The 23,502-nt window shown below is 36.6% G+C and overlaps 1 protein-coding gene across 2 annotated transcripts in view; it reads right to left on the reverse strand.

Annotated features, from left to right (window-relative positions):
* Nucleotides 1-23,502, reverse strand: part of Rsrc1 (arginine and serine rich coiled-coil 1) — a 290,122-nt gene that overhangs the window by 255,142 nt on the left and 11,478 nt on the right. The window lies entirely within an intron of this gene.

The raw sequence follows: 23,502 nt of genomic DNA on the forward strand, positions 1-23,502 counted from the left end.
ATTTTTAAAAATTCAAAAAAATAAATAAAAGTTTTTTTCTTTAAGAAAATCAATATGATTGACAAACTTGTATCCAAATTAACTAAAAAGTAGAGAGAAAATATCCAAATTAAGAAAATTAGAAATAAAAAGTGGGACATGACAACAAACAGCAAGAAAATATGAAGAATTATAAGGGAATACTTTAAAAATCTGCACTCCAACAAATTGTAAAATCTAAAAGAAATAGATAATTTTCTCAACAAATACCACTTACCAAACTTAAATAGAGGTAAGATAAGCAATAAACCTATAAACCCTAGTGAAATAGAATTACTCATTAAAAGTCTCCCAAACAAACAAACAAACAAAAAACAAAAACAAAAACAAAGTTCTAGGGTCAGATAGCTTCAGTGCAGAATTCTACCAGACTTTCAAAGAAAATTCATGATAACTCCTGAAATTATTTTGTAAAATAGAAAACAGAAGGAACATTGTTCAATTCATTTTCTGAAGCCACACTTTCCCTGAGAACCAAACCCACATAAACCCAACAAAGAGAATTACAAACCAATTCGCCTTATGAACATAGATGCAAAAAGGCTCAATAAAATACTTGCAAACTGAATCCAAGAACACATCAAGAAGATCATCTTCCATGATGAAATAGGCTTCATCCCAGAGATGCAGGGATGGTTCACTACACACAAATCAATAAATGTAACTCACCATATAAACAAACTGAAAGACAAAAACCACATGATTATCTCATTAGATGCAGAAAAGGCTTTTGACAAAATCCAGCATCCCTTCTGATAAAGTGCTGGAGAGATTTGGGATATAGGGAAATACCTAAACATAATAAAGGCAGTTTACAGAAACCCAAAAGTCAACATCAATTTAAATGGAGAAAAACAATTCCACTAAAATCAGGAACAAGACAAGGTTGTCCATTCTATTGAATACCTATTCAATATAATATTTGACGTCTTAGAGAAATAAGATAACTGAAGGATATTAAGGGGGTATAAATTAGAAAGGAAGAAGTCAAAGTATCATCATTCGTAGAATATGATAGTATACAAAAATGACCCTAAAAATTCCACACTTCTATACCTGGTATCAGTAGCCCTCCAAATGGGTATCAGTAGCCCTACAAATGACAAATGATCTGAGAAAAAGAAATCAGGAAAACAACACCTTTCACAATAGCCTCGAATAATATTTAATATCGTAGGGTATCTCTAACCAAGCAACTGAAAACGTGTATAATAAAAACTTCAAGTTACTGAAGAAGATAACAGAAAATAGAAAGACCTCCCATGCTTATGCATTGGTAGGATTAACATAGTAAAAATGGCTATCCTACCAAAAGGAATTAATCTACAGATTCAATGCAATCCCCATCAAAATTCCGACACAATTCATCACAGAATTTGATAGGGAAATTTTCAGCTTTATATGTAAAACAAACAAACAAAAACCAATAGCTAAAAAACAATCCAGAATAAAAGAACTGCTAAAGGTAGCACCATCCCTTATTTCAAGTTGTATTACAGAGCTACAATAATAAAATCTGAAAGGTATTGGCATAAAATCAGACAGGTTGACCAATGGAATTGAAGACCCAGACATAAATCCACACACATATTGGGACAGTGATTTTTTTTATAAAGAAGCCAAAAATATACAATGTGAAAACAAAGTATCTTCAACAAATGGTGCCAGTCTAACTGTATGTCAACATGAAGAAGAATGCAAATAGATCCATTATATATTACTCTGCACAAAACTCAAGTCAAGCAGAACAGTCTTCAACATAAAACCAGATACAGTGAATCTGATAGAAAAGTGGGAATAGCCTTGAACACATTGACAAAGGGGTCAACTTCCTGAACAGAACAGCAATAGTGCAGAGACTGATATCAAAAATTAATAAATGAGACTTAATAAAACTAAAAAGCTTCTGTAAGGCAAAGGACACTGTCAGAAAGACAAAATGGCAGCCTACAGAATGGGAAAAGATTTTCACCAACTCCACATCTGACAGAGGCCTAATAACAAAGATATATACAGAACTCAAGAAACTAGACATCAATAACAAAATAATCCAATTAAAATCTGGGGTACAGATCTAAAGAGAGAATTCTCAATAGAGAAATCTCAATTGGCCAAACACTTAAAGAAATGTTCAATGTCCTTAGCCATCAAGAAAGTGCAAATCAAAAGTACTCTGAGATTCCACCTTAGACCAGAATGTCTAAGTCAGAATGGCTAAAATCAAAAACACAAGTGATAGTTCATACTGGAGAGGATGTGGAACAAGAGGAACACTCCTCCATTGCTGGAGGGAGTGCAAACTTGTACAACCACTATGGAAATCAATATGGCAGTTCCTCACAAAATTGGGAATGGATCTATATGAAGACCCAGCTTTATCATTCTTGGTCATATAACCAAAGGACAGTCCATCCTACCACAAAGACACTTGCTCAACTGTGTTCATAGCAGCTTTATTCATAACAGCCAGAACCTGAAAACAACCTAGATGTCCCTTAATTGAAGAATGGATAAAGAAAATGTGGTACATTTACACAATGGAGAATAGGTCGGCTGTTTAAAATAAAATAGAATAAAATAAAATAAAGACATCATTAAAGGTACAGGCAAACAGATGGAACTAGAAAAAAAATCATCCTGAGTGAGATAACCCAAATCCAGTAAGACAAACATGGTATTTACTCACTTATAGGTGGATATTAACTACTAAGTAAAGGATAACCATGCTGCAATCCACAGACCAGACAGACCGAGTACCAAGGAGGGCTCCTGGGAAGTAGAAATAGAATCGATTTTGTGGGTGGTCTTGGGGTGGGTGAGGATGGGAACAAAGGGAATCAGATGGGATGGAGGGTGAGGGTGGAGGAAGAAGAGTATTGGGAGAGATGGCTGGAATTGAGGGGCATTTGAAGGCTGATGCGAAAACCTAGTGCAGTGGTAACTATGAGAGTGGCCCTGGCGAGGACTCCTAGTAATGGAGGATGCAGAGCCTGAACCAGTCATCTTCTGTAACCAGGCAAGGCTTCCATTAGAGTGACTGGGGCACCAAGCTGGCCACAAAATGACTGACAATTTGTCCTGCCTGCAAGATGTGCTGGGGTAACGGTTGCAGAGAACATGGATGAGTGGCCAACCAACAACTAGTCTAAATTAAGGTCAAAGTCACAGAGGGAGTCCAAGCCAGACACTGCCTGGATGGCCAGGAACTGGAGGCTACATAGTCAGAGACCTAGAATAGAACAAAACATGACTGGAAAGGAAGAGTCAATGAAATGATTCATAATGATATTCTGCTACAGTCACAGACCAGTGCCCTAGCCCAATCATCATTAGAGAGGCTTCATCCAACAGCTAATGGGAACAGATGCAGAAACCTACAGCCAAACGTTAGGTGGAGCTCAGGGAACCATGTCGAAGAGGGAGGAAGGACTGTAAGAGCAAGAGGGGTTGAGAACACCAGAAGGACATGGCTCACAGAAGCAACTAAGTAGGGTTCATAGGGGCTCACAGAAGCTGAAGTGGCAAGCATGGAGCATACATGGTTCTGCACTAGGTTTTCTGCATAAATGCTGGGGTTGTTTAGCTTGTGGGTTTTGTGAGAGTGTTTCTGACTTTTTTGCCTGTTCTTGCCTAGTCCAACCTTGATATAGGAGTTTGTGCCTAGTCTTGCCATAACTTGTTATGGTATGTTTGGCTGATAACCCTGGGAGATCTGCTCTTTGCTGAAGGGAAATGGAGATGTGGATCTGGGAGAGAGAGGAGATGGTAAAGGGAACTGGAAGGAGTGGAGGGAGGGGAAACTGTAGTCAAAATGTATTGTATGAGAGAAGAATAATTCTTTTAAAATTATAAAAAAGAAAAAAGAGTGAATTCTAAACTATTCATCTGAAAGAAAAATAATTACAGAATATATATTATATCCTATAATCACTAGGTATTATATATAAAATAGATAATCACTAGGGTATTATTATTTTATGATAATATACCAAAAAATGTTATAATATATAATAGTGATTATAGAAATATATAGAAATATTATAGAAATCTAATATATATATATATATATATATATATATACATACATTGGTATTAGAAAGGTCCAACCATATTCCTTCTTGGTAAATTAAAACCATTTGCTGTAGAAAAAGCATGTTTGGAAAGCCTACAGAATGGGAAAAGATCTTCACTAACCCCATATCAGATAGAGGTCTGATCTCTAAAATATACAAAGATCTCAAAAAATTGGTCGTCAAAAGAACAAATAATCCAATAAATGAAAATGGAGTACAGACCTATACAGAGAATTCTCAAAAGAGGAATCTAAAATGGCTGAAAGACACTTAAGGAAATGTTCAACATCCTTAGTCATCAGAGAAATGCAAATCAAAACAACACTGAGATTCCATCGTATACCTGTAAGAATGGCAAAGATCAAAAACACTGATGACAACTTATGCTAGAGAGGTTGTGGGGAGAAGGGAACACTCCTGCATTTTTGGTGGAATGCAAGCTGGTGCAGCTCCTTCGGATGTCAATGTAGCAATTTCTTAGAAAATTAGGAAACAACCTTCCTCAAGCCCCAGTAATACCACTTTGGGGTATATATCCAAAGGATGCTCAATCGTGCCACAAGGACATGTGCTCAACTATGTTCATAGCAGCTTTGTTTGTCATAGCCAGAACCTGGAAACAACCTAAATGCCCTTCGATCGAAGAATGGATAAGGAAAATGTGGTACATTTACACAATGGAGTGTTACACAGCAGAAAAAAATAACAACATCTTGGATTTTGCAGGCAAATGGATGGAACTAGAAAACATCATTTTGAGTGAGGTAACCAGACCCAGAAAGACAATTATCACATGTACTCACTCATACATGATTTTTAAACATAAAGCAAAGAAAACCAGCCCACAAACCACAATCCCAGAGAACCCAGACAACAATGAGGACCCTAAGAGAGACATACATAGATCTAACCTACATGGGTAATAGAAAAAGACAAGATCTCCTGAATAAATTTGGAGCATGGGGACTGGCGGGGGGGACTGAAGGGGAGGAGAGAGGCAGGGAGAGGAGCAGAGAAAAATGTAGAGCTCAACAAAAATCAATTAAAAAAAGAAAAGAAACAGCATGTTTGCTATGATATATTTAATGTAGCACTCTTAAAGAAAACTCATTTTTTAATCTTTGATATAAACAGTACCTGATCATCTATTTAAAAGCCTACCAAATGTCCTTCCATAGACTTTATTTTACAATCTCTCTACATATAGTATTGATATTTCCTTGCAACTTTCTCTTGAAGAATCTCAAATCAACTATAATTTTAGGACCCAAAACCCTGACAGTCAGGATCAGAACTTATTTAATCTAACACACATTTAAGTCATCTTCTACAAATAAACTAAGAAAATAAGTTTTTTTGCTCTTTTTAATGTCAGCAAGAGAATATTTTATTTAAAATAAATGGTAATGAAGTCTCAAAATGATATGGCAATAGATCATATAATCTGATTCTGTATGGCTCTTTCTGTTCACAACCTCATTTCTGGATTATGTTTTGTTTTTCAAAAAACATCAACACTCCCATGCAGAACATGTTTTAAAAATGTGTGCTAGAAACTGATAAATTCGCTAGTCATTCAACTGACTGAAAATACTCTTAAGACTTTTTAAAGCCAACTGTTAGATAGATAGCATCATATTAAAAACTAATGAAAAATGGTTAATAAGACATAATTTCTGTGTTACAAGAGGCTCAGGTAACCAAAGACAAGAGTAGCAGAAGTCTTGATAGAAGTGGTATTCTCTGTAATGGGTGACCGACAAACAAGCACTCTGCAACAAACAATTATTTCAATAAATCAATATCACTTAATATTTTTATAGATTATCTAGAACATGAACAAATGACTGAAATTTTTTAATGATGATGGCAGGTCAATGTCAGACATGGCAAAGGTCAGCAGTTTTATATAAATAAATATATTTATATACTATATATATATAGTATATATGTGTGTAATATATATAAACACTATATATTATACATATAAACATTACAGACCAAATGCCTAGCACAATTTCTAAATATACAACATATGTAAGTAAATCAACATTATACCTGAAATTCTAATAAAGCCAAATAACAAATGAGAAAGAATTACTACATAGAAAGGACTACTTTATAAAAACTCTTTTCACAAAACTCAGTTGCCAGCTTTACAAATTAGTAAGTTAAACTCTGATGTTGCAATTTTGTGGCCCATAACCTGAAGGCTTTGAATGTTTGGAATTCCAGAGGCTTCAGGTCGGCAGGGCCCTTTGCAGTTCTTTTGCGAGAGTCCCTTCTTGTTTGTAGCCTCAGCCAACAACTTGTCTCTCTTCTGACACTGTCAAGTACTTTCTGAGTAAGGACCCGGGACATTTACCTTGCCGGCCGATAGGACAGATAACAACCCCTTCTCATCTCTTCTTGCTCACTACTCTAAAGACTTAAGGTGCCACATGGCAGAATGCACAGTTCCAGAGAAAGCGTACTGCGCTTCCACTCTTCCTATGCTATGGAGCCAATAGCAACTGGCAGAAGAACAAGGTGGAAACAAGTGACCCAGATGTCCAGCAGAGATTCTTACACAGAGTACAAAAGTAAATCTACATTCGATCTGAAATTCTAATGAGGTAAAATAACAAATGAGGAAGAATGACCAGACTCATGAAGTAAGAGAGATGCAGAGAGAGATCTGGTAGTCATTACATACCGCTTCCTGCAGAGTTACATGCCAGTGTGCTGACAGTCAGAAAGGTCAACTGCGACTGCGGCCTTTAACAGAAAACATGCTGGAAACACAGACCGAAAAAAACACTACCTGTGTCCATTTTATACAAAACCATTTCTTACCAGGAGGCAGACAAAATATGCAAGTGAAAAACCAGATAACTCAGGAGGCTCGGGAGGCAGAGGCCTTTCACATGAAAGGAAACTAGAAAACCGTGGGATTCCGGCCTGGAAATAACACTGAAGGCAAGCGGTACAGCGTGCGAAGTTTCCAGAGAAGAGATAGGAACAGAAGCTAAACATAGGTGGTTTCACAAATAACAGAATCAGTAGAAACTCTAAAAATTCTATTTGGAAGAAGAAAATAAAAGGAAATAATTTCTAGAGCAGATGACTCTAACAGACTCTCTTCATTTCTTGGTACAATGATCCTATAATAAACAAAACCTTTATTTTTAATAGAAATGTGGGGGAGAAAAAGTAAGAATATAAAATGGCCTTTTCTATATTTAACATTAAAAAAGAAAGGTGAACTGGACTCCTGTAATGCCCGATACTTAGGAAGCTAAGGCAGGGGTACTGTTCCAGGTTCAAGGCCTGCCTGGGCTACACAGTAAGTTCTATGCCAGTCTGATATACAGAGTAAGATTCTGCTTTAAAAAAATAAATAATCTTTATCTACTAATTTCAAGTCTAATGTTTATGAATAACAACTTCATTTCAAGTGCTATAGATTTCAAGGTATATAGAGAATTATGGACATTCACCAGGAACACGCAGATTAACACATAGTTACAAAGGTATTATTTGCACTCCCTGTTGTAGCTGTAGGCTAAGAACACCCAGAAGAGAAACATGTGTATGAAACCAGATATCCATCTCTATACAAAAAATGTAAAGAGTACTGCAACGAAATGTCATCTAATATTATGTACTAGTTTTACTAAACAGAACAAATGTGAAGATCTTTTAAGAACACTGGCTGCTCTCACAGAGGACCCAGTTTTGGTTCCCAGCCATCTGTAACTATAGTCCCAGGGTATCCAGCACCCTCTTCTGGCCTCCATGTGCACCAAGCACGCAGGTTAAATACAGGTAAGCATGCAGACAACACACACACACAGAAAGAGAGACTACAATTTTAAAAACCTTTGAATGAAAAGCTTATGATAATAACCTATTCTACGACAAGAACTAGATTCAGGGTTCTGCCAAGATTTATGGATCTCCCTACACAGTTGTATCTAAGAAACACACACAGCAAGGCTTGCTAGTCAACTCTAATCAGGAAAGGAAACATTCCCACACAGAATCTGCTCGGTTGTTTTCTATCACTGCTACAAATGAGACACAATTCACAGCAGGAAATATAGCTAAGAGGGCTTAGAGAGTAGCTCGGTGGTAAAGCATGCCCTTAGTATATAGGATGAAAGACCCTGCGTTCAAATGGAAGAGTGTGAGGAAGGGACAGAAGTTACTACCAAAATAAACACTAAAGAACAGTCAGTTTCTAGCTCTCTATATCAATGGGGAAAAGCCAAGAAAAATTAAAAAGGACAACTCATCCACTCAGCTGGTTTGGGGCCATAGCCCTACTCTATACAGAAGCCAAACTTGGCTGAAAAACCAGAGAAGTAACCCTAACTTAGCTTAGTGACAAAGGACTATTCAATCAATTCAGGAGTTTTCAGACAGGATTGCTCAGGGCCCAGATGCAATGTATATGAAAATCTGGGCCCTAATTGTAACTGGGCACAAAATGATTTGATAGGAATCAGCTACTGAGGAGCTAGAATGACATTACAGTTTAATCTTATTTATTTATTTACTTTAAGTATGTTAGCGTTTTGCCTTCATGTATATCTCTGTGAGGGTGTTAGAACTGGAGCTAGAGACAGGTGTGAGTTGCCATTTGGGTGCTGGGAATTGAACCCATCTCTTCTGAAAGAACAAACAGTGCTCTTTACCTCTGAGCCATCTCTCCAGCCTGGCACTACAGTTTAAAAGCTGAAAAAAATGTTTGTTTAAAGTCATCTATTTTGTTACTGTAGAACATAATTCTCTTGCCAACTAAGAATCTGGATAATCTGTGAAAATGAGGCAAATTAATTAGACCAAAACAGTCCTAATACTGAGGACAGGAGAGGCGGCTTACTGGGTAAGAGGACTTGCTGGGCAAGCAGGAGGGCCTGAGGGGCAATCCCAGCACTCACACAGGGCGGGAGTGGTCACATGTACACCTGTAATGTCAGGCTGTAGCAGGGCAGAGTGAAGGATCGCTTGTGTTCGCTGGCTGGCAGCCAGGTTGCAGTGAGAGGCTCTGTCTAAGAGAATCAAGCCAAGAATGACAGCAGTAGCATGCCCGACTTTGCCCTCTGACCTCCTCAATGTGCACAAACGCAAGTGTGTATACCTTACACTTCTACCACCCTCACACTCACAGTCTTAAGACTAATCTAAAATAATACTGTTCATTTATTTCATCAGCACACTACAGACCTAGGAAAAGTCTTTGACTCTAAGCAAGGTATGAATGAGGACACACATATAATCTCCGCATTCAGGAGGCTGAGGCAGAAGGAAGCCAAGTTTGAGGCCAGCCTGAGAAATATGGCAAAGCCCTGCCTCATAGCATCAGCATCTTAGTCAAACACACTGCTGAGTCTTACTAAAAACCAGAGGATTTCAGAATTAATATCTAACAGTTTATCTCTTGTCCAATTTGGATATTTGGAATAAGCCAGGAAGTCCTAATTAAAGCAACACGATAGAGAAGTAGGGTGGAGTAAAGAGAGAGCACCCTGCTTTATAATGGCACTCATTAATTCCATAGGATTAATAATTAAAGCTCCATCTGCTTTGAATATCAGTGCAAAACTGCTTCTGGATCTGGTCTAGGAAATGTTAATAAAACATTGCTAGACCCATCAGCTAGGCTTTTTTCTTTATTTTGAGCAAATTTTATAAATATGCTTTAGCTAAAATAAATCTGAGAACAACAGAAACACCCCCCTTTTTACTTAAAAGTGTAACTACAGAAACAGAATAGATTTTAGATCTCAAACTGACAATTCCTTTACTGGGGCACACAGCTCTCTTTCAGGCTACCTGTTCAACATCAAGGCTGTTCAGCTTTCTCGTCCGGTCTCACTCACAACCTCTATTAACACTGCATGATCTACACACACACACACACACACACACACACACACACACACACACACAAAGCCTAGATGTAAAAAGAAAAGAAAACCACCCTTAGTAAAAAGCAGATATAAAATCACCACACTGCAGCAGGAGATTTCCACACAGGTAGGGAGTGAGTTCAGCTACTACTGCTTGGTATCCTCTTGAAACTGACTTGCTGTCTCAGCTTGCTGATCCCAGACAGACAGACACATGCCACATAATGTATTTGTGTCACCAATGAACTGCATATACAAGATAACCCAATAGGATTCTAACAGTTGAAAAATTCCTGTCACAGCCATGGACTAACTTCCCAGTTCAATGTATTACACATGTTGGTGGACTGTTCAGCCAGTAGAATAATAAGGCATACAAAACTATGTAAAGTGCGTTTACTTGTAATGACAACAATGTGCTTACAAGTTTATGTGCTTAGTATGCCGTGTGCTTTATTACTCCAATCTCAATGTACTTCTGGTTATTTAGAGAAAGGGTTTACTGGGGTTGGGGATTTAGCACAGCAGTAGATGGTAAGGCCCTGGGTTTGGTCCTCAGCTTCAGGGAATAAAAAGGGGGGGTTACTATATAAACAGCATCTCATTATCTGCAGACAGCAGTGAAGCACACCTCCTGTCATTACATCTTCTGAACGCACCAAGATGCCACGTCTGACTGACCGACACCACCTAGTTCTGTGAAAGTACATTCTATTGGGGGTCACACAACAAATTTGCCTAACCATACATTTCTCAAAAATTTTTTCTGTCATTAAGTGACTTATGCCCCTAATCTAAAATAACCTTCTAACCTAAAAACGCAGCATCCAAACTTCTCCAAGGTTCCACACTCACTTTGACCTTATCAATACTTTGTGTTGTATTCTAAACTCCTAAAGCAGAAACTCCAGAAAACTATATATAAGAACTGAATAATTTAAAAATGACTGTTCTTCCTGTCTTAAATGGTCATTAAAAAGAAACCAATTTGGGAGAGCCAAGAAGGTACCTTTGAGGTAGAGTGCTTGTCTGGGTATAATCTTAGCACCAAAAGAGGGAGAAAAAAAGGACTTTTCATACTGAATAGCACAATTAAGAATATAAATGTTGAGTGGGCAGTGGTGGCTCAAATATTGAGGATGATAACCTCTGAATAGAAGCTTTTACTGAATGAAATTAGCCTTAGGAAATCAGGGGTTACTATTCACATTATTTTCAGAATCTTTAGGACTGAAAGATACTGTCAATAAGCCCATAAACTAATCCCAATGACTCGGGTTATCTGAGTATTTCATAATGTCTTTTTTCAAATACTTTTCATTAACTACTAAACAAAAACTGAATAATAAATAAAATAATAATAAATTATCAAGAAATTAAAAAAAAACACTGAAGTTTTTTTCAAATAAAGTAAGTCAAATACTATAGCTACCATTATCTAGCAACAGTGTGTCTCTTAAAAAAGTGTCTCATAAAAAAAAATTAAAAGTTAAATAAATATCTTCCCAAAGAACCTCTTCTTCTGCCTTTTGTTACAGCAAGGAAAGTTCTTCCTACTTAGGCTTTGTTAAGGACAAAAGTCAGAATAACCAAAGGCTCCCCAGGAGTCCCCTATCAGCATCAGCTGCATCTCAATGATAATTCAGGAAAGACTACTCAGCACCTAAGCCTTGAGCCTTAGGCAATAAGCTCTTCTGTCAAGAATCTCCTACTTTCTGCTCAAAATGGCCACCTAAAAAATGCTGGGAATGGTAGAATGCCGGTTTCTCGTTTCTCATTTGAAAGTAGTAACAACATAATCCTGAGTAAAAATGGAGTGACAGTGACTACTTACCTTCATAATTTATCAGCGAAATTTATCCATTTTGTGAAATCAATATGCGGTGGCAATTGCTCTTTAAGGTAATCTTTAAAAAGTTTTAATTTCACGGGAGTTAGGACATATATAAATTTTTGGTGTGTATGTGTGTGAGTGTGGTGTGTGTGTGTATGTATATATATAGTTAGGAAAAATGCTAAAACTATCTTTAAGAGTAAGTAAACATTCAAGAGTCTCCACTAAGAAGTTAAACATTCTTCTCACATAATTTTTTACATACATTTATCCCTACCATTCTGGCAAAGTATTATGCTCTAATAAGAAGTATCCTAATCTTCACCCAGCAATATTTTCAGGATGATAATATTATTCTCATTTCCTTGAATAATATCCATACTCCAGGGCCATCTCCTTTCTCATATTCAATACCATGCATGCTTGTATCAAGGTTCCTTTCTTCATATCCTGTCACAGTATCAATCACTGCCTCCTGTCCACTCAATCCACTTTTGATTTATCAGCCGCCGTCTTTCTGGACTCCATAACTCGACCCAAACCATTTTAACAAGACATTGACAAATAGCACTCGGTATCACATCAACCTGTTCCACTTAGTAAACTAAGAAACAGTAACTGTGACATCTCTGCATAAGTATTCCATTCTATTCCCCAGACTGATGTATATTAATGAGGAGATGGTATTTGAAATGCTTCTTCCACATCAGCATCTAATATGATCAAATTAGGAAATGGGATGATTTATTAAATTTTGTAGAGCTGAAATATTTCTTTATATCGCTATATGTGTGGTTTCAGAAAGTGAGCTGTTACTTTCAATTTTTCTACTGAAGATGTGGCTGCATTTCACAGACGAATTATTGTCTTTAAAAAGATTGCAAGAAGGCAAAATGTTATTAAGCAAATGCTCAGTAAAACAAACTAAATCAGTTTTAAAATTCCTAATTTAATGTAAATCTTGGTTGTTTCACTGAAATTCAGTTTGTGATCTTATTAAGTCATATTTGCATCGTAGTTTCTTGCTGTAGGACAGTTTCAAATTTATAGCATTACCAAGCGGCTTCACTTCTTGACTTTTAAGATATGTCCTCAATAAAATAAAATAATTGCTCTCTAAGCACACATTTTGCTCTTATTTTCAGATGTAAGCAAAGCAAAAATCAATAGGTTAAAAAAGAAAAGTGAGAAATCAACCATTTGTATCATTTCTATAATTTTCATAATTAGATGTGAAAACATTCTTATTTAAATGTTTCTTTAAATTTAATAATTATTCCAAGGGTACTTTAAACTATAGAAAGACTTAACTGAATATTTAATACGATCACAATAAAAACTAAAGCAGGAATGAGAGCACACAATAAAAAAGTACAACATTGCTTAAATTCTCCCCTTACCCCCTCTTCTATTTTCAGGTATATGAATGTTCAAGAACTCAAGGTCTACTCATTTCAAAACCAAGACCTTCCAAGTATAAAATCCACAGCTGAGCCTTTACCTAGGCTGGCATCAGCACATGATCTTAGACACTTGAGAGTTTCTTAGTGGGTCTCATTGATTCTTGTCGGTGGACATACTAATGGGTTGTAAACAATGAATACAAAAGAGGTTTCAATTTATTCCCTGATTAAAAAATAACCATTAAAATCAATAGAAGTATGAGAGAAATATTACAAAAACAAGAATAGATTCATCCCATATAAAATTGTGAGTCCCTGATATTTATTTAGAGCTTATGTGAATCAAAATCATTTCTTTCATATGAAATACAATAATAATTTTATGACTCCAAAGAGTTTAATCTACATTTGAACTGAAGAAAATCAATATTGTTCAAATTAAGAAGAGACAAAGATTACTATATTAATATGTAATCCAACCTTTCTACTTAATATTCAAAAGTGGAATATAGAGAAAATTAGATGATCAGAAATGCTGTCCTTTGTCCCTTAGACAAACACGTGGGGAATATGAGAATCAGACCTTTCCACTAAAACCCAATAAAATAGAAGCAAATTCATGACAAAGTTATAATGGGTGGTATAAAGAAAAATTTGAAACTATTTATTTACAAAAACAGTATGCTGCCTTTACAATTTACAAATGAGCCTCAACTTTTATTTTCAGTAGTGATAGTAGTTAGTGATCATTTTTTGAGACAACCTATGTAGCTTAGGCTGGTCTTGAACATGTTACCTTCCAGTCTTACTTTCCAGAGAGCTAAGATTCTAGGTATATATCAATAAGCCCAGCTACAAAGTGCTTTTGAAACAAATCTTATTAGATAAATACATTTCCTGAAAATATGTTGCATTCCTTTCAATTAGTAATAATTTATTTGTTCAATCTGTGAAACCATATTACTAAGGAAATTTCACACCTTTCTCTAACATACAATAATCAACATCTTCTCTAATAACTTTTATATGCATAATTTAGAGAACGCATTTTTTTCCTTTTTATTCCATTTTCCTATATGCGTAGGGTATGCATGTTTGCATATGCAGACATGTGTGGGGAAAGACATGCATGTGGAGGCCAGAGGTTGATGTCAGGAACCACATTTCACAGCTCTTCTCTCTTACTCAGTGGTGCAAGATCTATCAAGCAAACCCAGAGCTCACCTATTGGTTAGTGTCTCTAGTTAACTTGTTCTAGGGAAACTCCTCTATCTTCCAAAAGCAAAATATGTCTCTAGTGAAGATAATGACTCATGCAAAAAAAAAAAAAAAAAGTTTGAAACTGAATAATACAGAATATCTGTCTTAGAGGTGCTAATTTATGATAAAATGTTTTTATTTAAACCCTCTAATTAAAGCAGGCAGTGGTGGCGCACATTTTTAATCCCAGCACTGGGGGGTAGAAGCAGATGGATCTCTGTGAGTTCAAGGCTAGCCTGGTCTACAAAGAGTTCCAGGACAACAAGGGCTACATGGAGAAATCCTGTCTTGAAAAACTAAAATAAATAAATCCTAAAATAACACATACACACAATGGTTCTTTTGAATATAATTTAAAAAATTATACTATTAATGCAATTTATGTAGTAATTGCACTGCCCTATCTAAATTAGGAAATCAAAAGGAAAATCAGGGCTGACCAGACAGCTCAGAGGGCAAATGTACTTGTTGTCAAGTCTGAAGACTTGAGTTCTGACACACAGAGACACAAACACACTACACACACGTGCGCACGTGCACGCACACACACACACACACACACACACACACACACACACACAAACACACTCCCTAAATGAATAAATAAAATATAAGTTTTAAATAGAAAAAAGAAAATTATAATGAGAACTGGCATGGTAGGACAAGTCAGTAATCTACTACTGATGAGACTAAGGTAAGAGGATCACTTGACTTCAAGAGTTTGAAATCAATCTGGGCAACACAAAGACAGACCATCCCAAAAACAAAGAAAAGAAAATTAGCTGTGTAGTTAATCTTCAATAAACACAAATGACCACCAAAGTCAGACCAGACCAGTCTTCAAGAGGTAGGACAAAAAATCATGACAATACATTGGAAAATAAACTATAGTTTATTTCAAAAGATAATAAACTAACAAAAATCAATACCAATTAATATTTTTAAAAAAAAACTTTCTCAGCAAGCTCAAAATATGGAAATATTTTTCTTCAGTCTTAAAGGTAACCAGTTTAAAAAAAGATTATTGTTAATATTGTTAAAGATAAAAGTGAATATTTTTCTAAGACAGAAAAAAAACTGCAAGAATGCCCACCATCACCATTTCTCTTCACCACCACCATGAACATACTATACATAGAAATGGAAGACGACATAAACAGTTCAAACAGAAGAATAAAACCATTCCCTGCTGAGTGGTGGTGGCGCACTCCTTTAACCCCAGCATTCTGGTGGCAGAGGCAGATAGATCTCTGCGAGTTCAAGACCAGCCTGGTCTACCGAGTGAATTTCATGACAGATAGGAAAAAAAAATCTTTATTTATCAGACAATAAAACTGTTCTCAGAAAAAATCCTAAAGAGACTTCAAGAGCAGCAAAATTATAGATCATAAAATAAACAGAAAATACACAAAACAAAATGCAAAAAGTATATAATACATAATATAAAATTAACTGTATGTCTACATATTGGTAAGTAATTGAAAAAGTCAATCTTAAAATATTTCAATGTTCTTTTTTATTTTGATTTAGCTCATTATTTCATAATTAAAAAGGTATCAAATACATAGTGTAGAAAAATGTATAAAATGGCAAACTAATAGCAACTATGGTCTCTTGAATTTCTTTCAATTTGTGTTCAAAATATACTTTAAAATGAGTTCTCCTCTATCTGACCTCCAATCCTATGCTAGATACATCCATTGTAATAATCTTTGTAATATTTTGTTGTTGTTTTTGTTATTTGTTTGTTTTGAGGCAGGGTCTCATGTAGTCCAAGTTGTTACGTGTAGCCCATGTAGCAGAGGTCAGCCTGCAGTTTTTATTTTTATCAATATATAAATCCATATATATTCATACACACATATTTGTTGCTGTATTTTTGGTTTGAGTTTTCTGAAGCGGAGTCTTCTGTAGCTCAGACAGGCATCAGACTCCTTGCTATATAGCTGAAGATGATTTTTACCTTCTGATCCTCCTGCCTCCACTTCCCAAGTGCTGGGATTATAGGCATGTGCCACCATGTCCAGAATTTATCTTTTATTAAAGAACACATATAAGCCAACATTCAATAGCATGAAAATGGGAAATAAACATAATGAAACCCGTGCTATAAACTAATTGTATGTTCGTGTAGTGGTTTGAATGAGAATGGTCCCCATAGATTTTAATGCTTAGTCACCAAGAGGTGGCACTATTTGAAAGATTATGAGGTGTGGCTGGGGGTGAGCTTTAAGGTTTCAAGAGCCCAAGGCAGGCCCAGTGTCCCTGCTGCCTGCAGATCCAGACACAGAACTCTCAGCTACTTCTCTGGCACCATGTCTGCCTGCATTCCACCATGCTTCTCACCATGGTGACAAAAGACTAAAAGTCTGAAAATGTAAGCATGGCCCAATTAAATGTTTTCTTTTATAAGAGCTGCCGTGGTCATGGTGTCGCTTCATAGCAATAGAATGCTGACTAACACAGTTCCTAAAAATGAATGTGTACAAACTCTAATCTTTTCTATAGTGGTATCAGGAGAGGGGGCCTCTGGGAAGTAATCAGTTTCAGAGAATGAGACCTTTTACAGTAGGATTAGTGTCCTGATAAAAGAGACAAGGTAAAGATTGCTTCTTTTTGCAGTATTCTCCACTACAAGAGGAAAATAAAGCAAGAAGATGGTCGTCTATGATGCACAAAAAGAGCCCTCACCAGAATCCAACCAACTATGAGAAATAAATTTACATTGTTTAAGCCATTTGTCAGTTACCTTGTCAAAGCAGCATTAGGTAAAACAATATAAAAATATTTAGACTGAAAACCAACTACATTATTGAGAGAAACTAAAGAAAGACTAGAAATGTACACTACGCTCATAAACTGAAAACCCAATACACGAATATGACAGTTCCCCCATCCTACTCACTCAATGAGCTGCACCCCCAATTCCAGCAGTCTTGTTTGAAGAAATGCCAAGCTGACTCTAAATGCATATGGATATGCAAACAATACTACCTACTTTACAGAACTATAGAATTCAAAATTGTCTAAGACTGATATAAAAATAGAGCAATTCAATCAAATCAACCATCCAAAAATAGAATCTCACTCATACAGTCAATTATTTTTTAAGGTAAAAAACTATTCAGTAAGAAAGTGAAACTCAAGCTGGAGAAATGGTCAGAAGTTGGCTCAGTGTTTAAAAGCACTTACTGCTCTTGCAGAGACTCAGGTTCAGTTGCCAGCATCCACATAGAGGCTCACAACCATCTGTAACTCTATTTCCAGGGGATTCAATCCCCTCTTCTGGCCCCCAAGGTATTAGGCACATAGAAGGTACATATATATGCATGGAGGCAAAACACTCATAAACATAAATCTTTTTTAAATAACTAAAATTCTAGTAATATAATGATGTTAGACCTCTATATTAAAATAAACCTCTACCTCCTACCAGCCACAAAAATCAGAGATATCATTAAGCAAATGTCAAGTGGTTATTATTGTAAATGAGATATACTTTAAAAACTCATAAGCCAATGTCTGCAAAGTCACATATTTACAATCTGAAAAACCCCCTTTCAAGATACCTCTTAAGTGCAAAAGAAAAGACAGTTCTGTAAGTAAAGCTTGGCACCTCACACATAAAGGGACACTGCCAATGACAACAATATCATGAACCTCCTTGATATCATATACTAAAGAACAATCACTGCCAAATATTCTTGCTAATATTCACTGCTAATATTCTTGCCAAAAACACGTAACACATTGCAATAATGTGACCCAATAACAAGGAGTTCATATAGACCCAAACTTAGGGACGTTCTACAAAATGAAGCGTTAAATATTCTTCAAAAGAATAAAGGTTATGGAAGATGAGCAAAGACCGAGGAACTGTCATAGACTAAAGAGGATGAATTCTGCTGGGCAAGCTAAGGAGACTTAAATGGTATCTACGTCTAAGTGCTGCACTGTTAATAACCTACTTGTTAACTTTAGTGAGGTAAAAAAAGGTTATTTGGGAATTCTTTAGGATTTCTTTGCAACTTGTCTGATAGTCTAATACTAGGTTTTTTCAATGACTATTTTAAAAGAGAAATAATTTGACAATGAATGACAGCAAGATGTCAGAGCCAAAAGTCCTAAGCATCAGAGCCAAACAGAGACAGTGTCAGAACAACAATCAACAAGTCAAAATGTCTTCAGAGAACTGGAGAAAATATCAACCAACTGGCAGCAACCCAGTGTGTGAAAACTGAGAGCAAATGTACTGACACAGGCAGGAGCCTCCTCACTGTACCTGCCTCTCTCCCAAACTGGCAAACCTCAGCTCAGCTCAGTGATTCCAGAAAGGGAAAAGAAAGAGTGGGATTTAAAGTTTACAAATGACTGCCACAAAACAGGTAAACACAAGTGGATGTGGCAGAGCAGTGACGGCAAGAGATAGCAGGACAGTTTGCTGCGGCACCAGAGAACCCACAGCAGTAAGACAGAAGCTGGTCGGATAGGAATTGGGCCAAGTCACCCTTGAGAATGCATATTTGCACTCTGAAGGCATTTTGACTTTTCAGAGCATGCCACAGCCACTGGGCCCATGGCCTCACAGCAGCTGTGCCTACATTGGGCCTACACAAAGCTGTGCCGATCTGCAGCCAGTCACGAATTGGGAGGGGTGTATGAGACTCTGCTCCTCCCTGCTGAACAGCTACCAAGATCCTGGATTATCTTCGGTTGTGTAGCCCATGGGGAGCCCACCAGGCTCCAGTGGAGTTTCAAGCCCTGGCCACAAAATGATCCTGGTTAAAATTAGTGGGTCACAAAACAAGACATGAACATGGAAAGAAGACTCTGACTTACAAGGAGGGAATGATGGCACGGTTGACGGAGGGAATAGAAGGTGAAAGTGAGGAAAACCAGAAACAAGTATAAAATTGTCAAAGAACAGACTGATCAATGAAAAGACAAGCCTTAGCTATAAAGACATATAGTCAACAAAGGATGGAAACAGATATTCAATATACATGTTAACCAAAAGATTAGAAGTGGCCAAACTTGGATCAAACAACATGGACTGGAAGTAAAGGCTGTCACAGAGGAAGGGTGTTCTACATGAAGTCGGCATTTTCAGCAGGAGGGCAGAGGAGTTTTAGCATACACACATTTAACATCAGGTAACCCAAATATATGAAGCAAATTTGACAAAGATGGCATGAAGACTATTAGCAACGATTCCAATAAGAGATTTTATTTTATTTCCGTTTACTTATTTTGTGTGCCTATGTGTGGGCGTGGGCATGTCAGGGTGCACATGTGGAGATCAGACGACAACTCCTGGGAGTTGATTTTCTACATCCACCATGTGAGTCCCAGAGATCAAACTCCGGGCCTCAGGCTTGACAACAGACTTGACAGTTAACCTTTACCACTGAGGCCATCTTGTCAGCCTGCCGCCAGCCTCCCAGAGATTCTAATACCTCATCTTCAATAATGAATACAACTTTTAGTATAGTATTTATAAATGTGTATACATGATTATAAGTGTGAATAAACTATGATATATTTATCATTCAACAGTAAAAGTAACAAGTACTGATTTAGAAATGAAAACATTAAGCTGACTAGAAGGCACATGCAGAATATTACTACCATATGATTACATTTACACAAAATTCTCCAATAAAATATAATAGATTCAACAACAGAAAGACATAATTATCAACATATATAAAGTGAATAAATCTCAAAGGTACTATGGTTACTAAGAGGCCTTAACATAAATGCACATTGCTTACGACTGCAGGCATGTGAAACTAATCTACCCACAGAGAAACAAAGACTGCGGCTCCAGTTCACTTGGCAAGCAGGAGTTAAGAAAAGTTATGGGTGAACTATCAGAAAATGATAAAGGTCTATTATTTTAAAGGGCATATGCCTTTGTCAAGCTCAGCAAATGTATGCTTAGAATTGTACATTATAATACTTATTAATTTTACCACATGTTTTAAAGTATCTTTTCAAAAGAAAATTTTGTAAAATACTAAACTCTGTAACTAAATACTAAAATATTTAAAGGGAATATATACTGATGTCTGAAACAATGGATTCAAACTTTATGATGAATTAATGAGCAGAGAGGAAAAAATGAGTAGGTATTTGATAATCCAAGCAGAAAGCTAATGTAAATGTCGAGGTAGTGAATATATCAGTATTCAGTATAAAATATATAATCAACTTGGCTATATACTTGAAAATTTTAATATCTTGGGGGAGAAAAGTCTATTAAATATAGTTGAAGCACTGGTTTCAGGAAAATTTGTAGCCTTAAACACTTTCATCAGTAGAAGTTGTGCATACAAATATAAATAAATTCCCAGCTCAAAAGGTAGGAAACAAAAGGGCTGGGGAGATGGTCAGCGGGTAAAGGTGCTCACAGCCACACCTGCATTCAATCTCTGGAAGCCATTAGGTGGAATGAAGCAATCAGCCCTAAGCTGTTCTCTGACCTCCACACACAGGCCACAGCACGAGTGTGCTCATGCATACACACACACAAATTAGAAAAATAAGTAAATAAAAATGAAGTACAGAATAAGAAATAGGAATAAATTCAATAATCAATAACTTAGAAAACAGAAAAGCAGAAGCCATAATTAATCAAAATCTATTGTTTAATGTGTTTGTCTTTTGAAGCAAGGTCTGTGTAGCCCAAGCTGGTCTCACACTTGCTAAAGCTGAGGATGACTTCTGCCTCCTTCATGCTGGGATTATATGCTATGCATGTACTAATCATGCCTGGCACTTTTTCTTTTCAGTCTTGGTAATCTACCAGATAATTTAAATAGGAAAAAAAGTTATAATAAATAAATTAATGAAAGACAAAGGAAAATAAGCACTGAAAGAGCAGAAAAGCCTAGAATCTTTACAGGGTATTTTGTAGACTTCTAGGCATTTATTTATTATTTTTATTTAAAAATTTTTAAATTTTACATACTAGCCCCAGTTTCCCCTCCCTCCCCTTCTTTCTCCCCCACCTCCTATCCCACCCTTATCCACTCCTCAGAGGAGGTTAGGCCTCCCTTGGGGCATCAACAAAGTCTGGTATACCAAGTTGAGGCAGGACCAAGCCCCTCCCCTTGTACCAAGACTGAGAAAGGTTTACCCATAGGGAACTGGCTACAAAAAGCCAGTTCACGTACCCAGGATAAGTCCTGTTACCACTGCCAGGGGCTCCCCCAACAGACCAAGCCACAAAATTGTCACCCACATTCAGAGAGCCTAGTTAGGTCCCATACAGGATCCCCAGCTGTCAGTCCAGGGTCCGTGAGCTCTCACTAGGTTGGGGTCAGCTGTCTCTGTAGTTTCTCCAATCATGATCTTGACCCCCTACTCTGCTCATAAAATCCCTCCTCTCTGTCTTCAGCTAAGCTCCAGGAGCTCAGCCAGTGCTTGGCCGTGCATCACTGCATCTCTAGGCACATATTCTAAAATCTATAGGAAATGGATAATGTACTAAACAAGAAAAGTTTATCAAAAGTAAGTCCTATGAAATAAAATTCAAGCTGTACAATTTCTGTTACAGAAATGAAGAAAGTTATTGTGACGGCACTGGGCCTAGAGGGTTTCATCAGTCTACAAAAGCTTCAAGGAAAGAGTCCCAATGACCCAAAATTATTCCTGGGCATTGAAAATGAAGAAAAACTTCTGAGGTCTCTTTCTGAAGAAACAGCAAAGAACATAGTTGCTAGATTTAATAAAAAGTAATATACAGAAAAGACAAATATCACATATAAATATCAATGTAAAATACAAAGTAAAAAGAGAGACCAGACTCTTCTACCACACCAAGAAAAAAAGAAATCTAGATCAACTAGGTTTACTCCAGAAAAGCAACATTGGTTCCTCAAGAGATCTGGGGGAATCATTTCTGGATAAAAAAAAAAAACTTCAAGAAAATTCAACACTCAGAACCCATCTCTCGTGGAGAAAGGGTGATGGGCACTCTCTTAAAATAGAAAAATATGCATGCTATAAGCCTGAAGATAGGAAATACAAGGTATTTTTTCAATAAAGTCACAGAAAAAAATTATATCCTTTCCAATGCTGTTCAGTATTATTCTAGAAGTTAAAAGCAATGCAATCAGATAACAGAAAGAAAGAAAAGGATGAGAATTAGAAACACAGAACAACTTTTATTCATACACAAGCCCTAGAGAGGCACATAGGAACTGGAACAGTAAAAGAATTGAGTGGCATAGGATGTAAAATTAGTATGAATTCCATAGATTTCATATATAAAAATAACAAATACTTACATATCCTATATATCCCCATGTATAACAGCATTAAGAAGTTAAAGTAATTTGGGATAAATTTAACAAGAAATGAACAAAATGTTTGTTTTCTGAGGAATACAGTCCTTATAAGAATAAAATAAAACCTAGACTCTGCTCTAAATAGAATTTAGCATGATAGAAGTGTAGAGGGACTGTAGCTGGTAAATTTGATAAAATCTGACTAAAAATAATACCAGGCTTTTATAATAGAATTAGGTGACTTAACAGCAAACTTATATTCATATGAAATGTCACCAGGTAATCACTGGGAAAGAACAGGTAAAGAATTGGGAGACTAAACCTACTAAAATTTAAAATATGCTATAAAGTCTCCATGATTGCAGGTACAGTAGATTGCAAGTTCAAAACCAACGTGCCAGAGAGTTTAGTGCGCTGTGAGATTCTTTTCTTTCTTGTAAAGGGCAGCCATCTCACTGGGCCCTCCCATGACACGCTCTGAGCTTAAGTCGGATAAATGGAAAGATCTCTCCTTCCCACTCCTTTTTTTTTTAAAGGTTTACACTTTTATCTTTATGTGTCTGTATACATGTATGCCACATATGTACAGGTATCTGGTACTGGTATCTGGTACCAGGTGCTGGTGTTTACAAGAAGCTGTGAACTATACAGTTAAAGCTGAGCCACCTCTCCAGCCCCTCACTTCCTCTTCGGATAGGGTCA

The sequence above is a fragment of the Myodes glareolus genome, chromosome 20 (assembly GCF_982192425.1).
Source record: "Myodes glareolus chromosome 20, mMyoGla1.1, whole genome shotgun sequence".
Lineage (NCBI taxonomy): Eukaryota > Metazoa > Chordata > Mammalia > Rodentia > Cricetidae > Myodes > Myodes glareolus.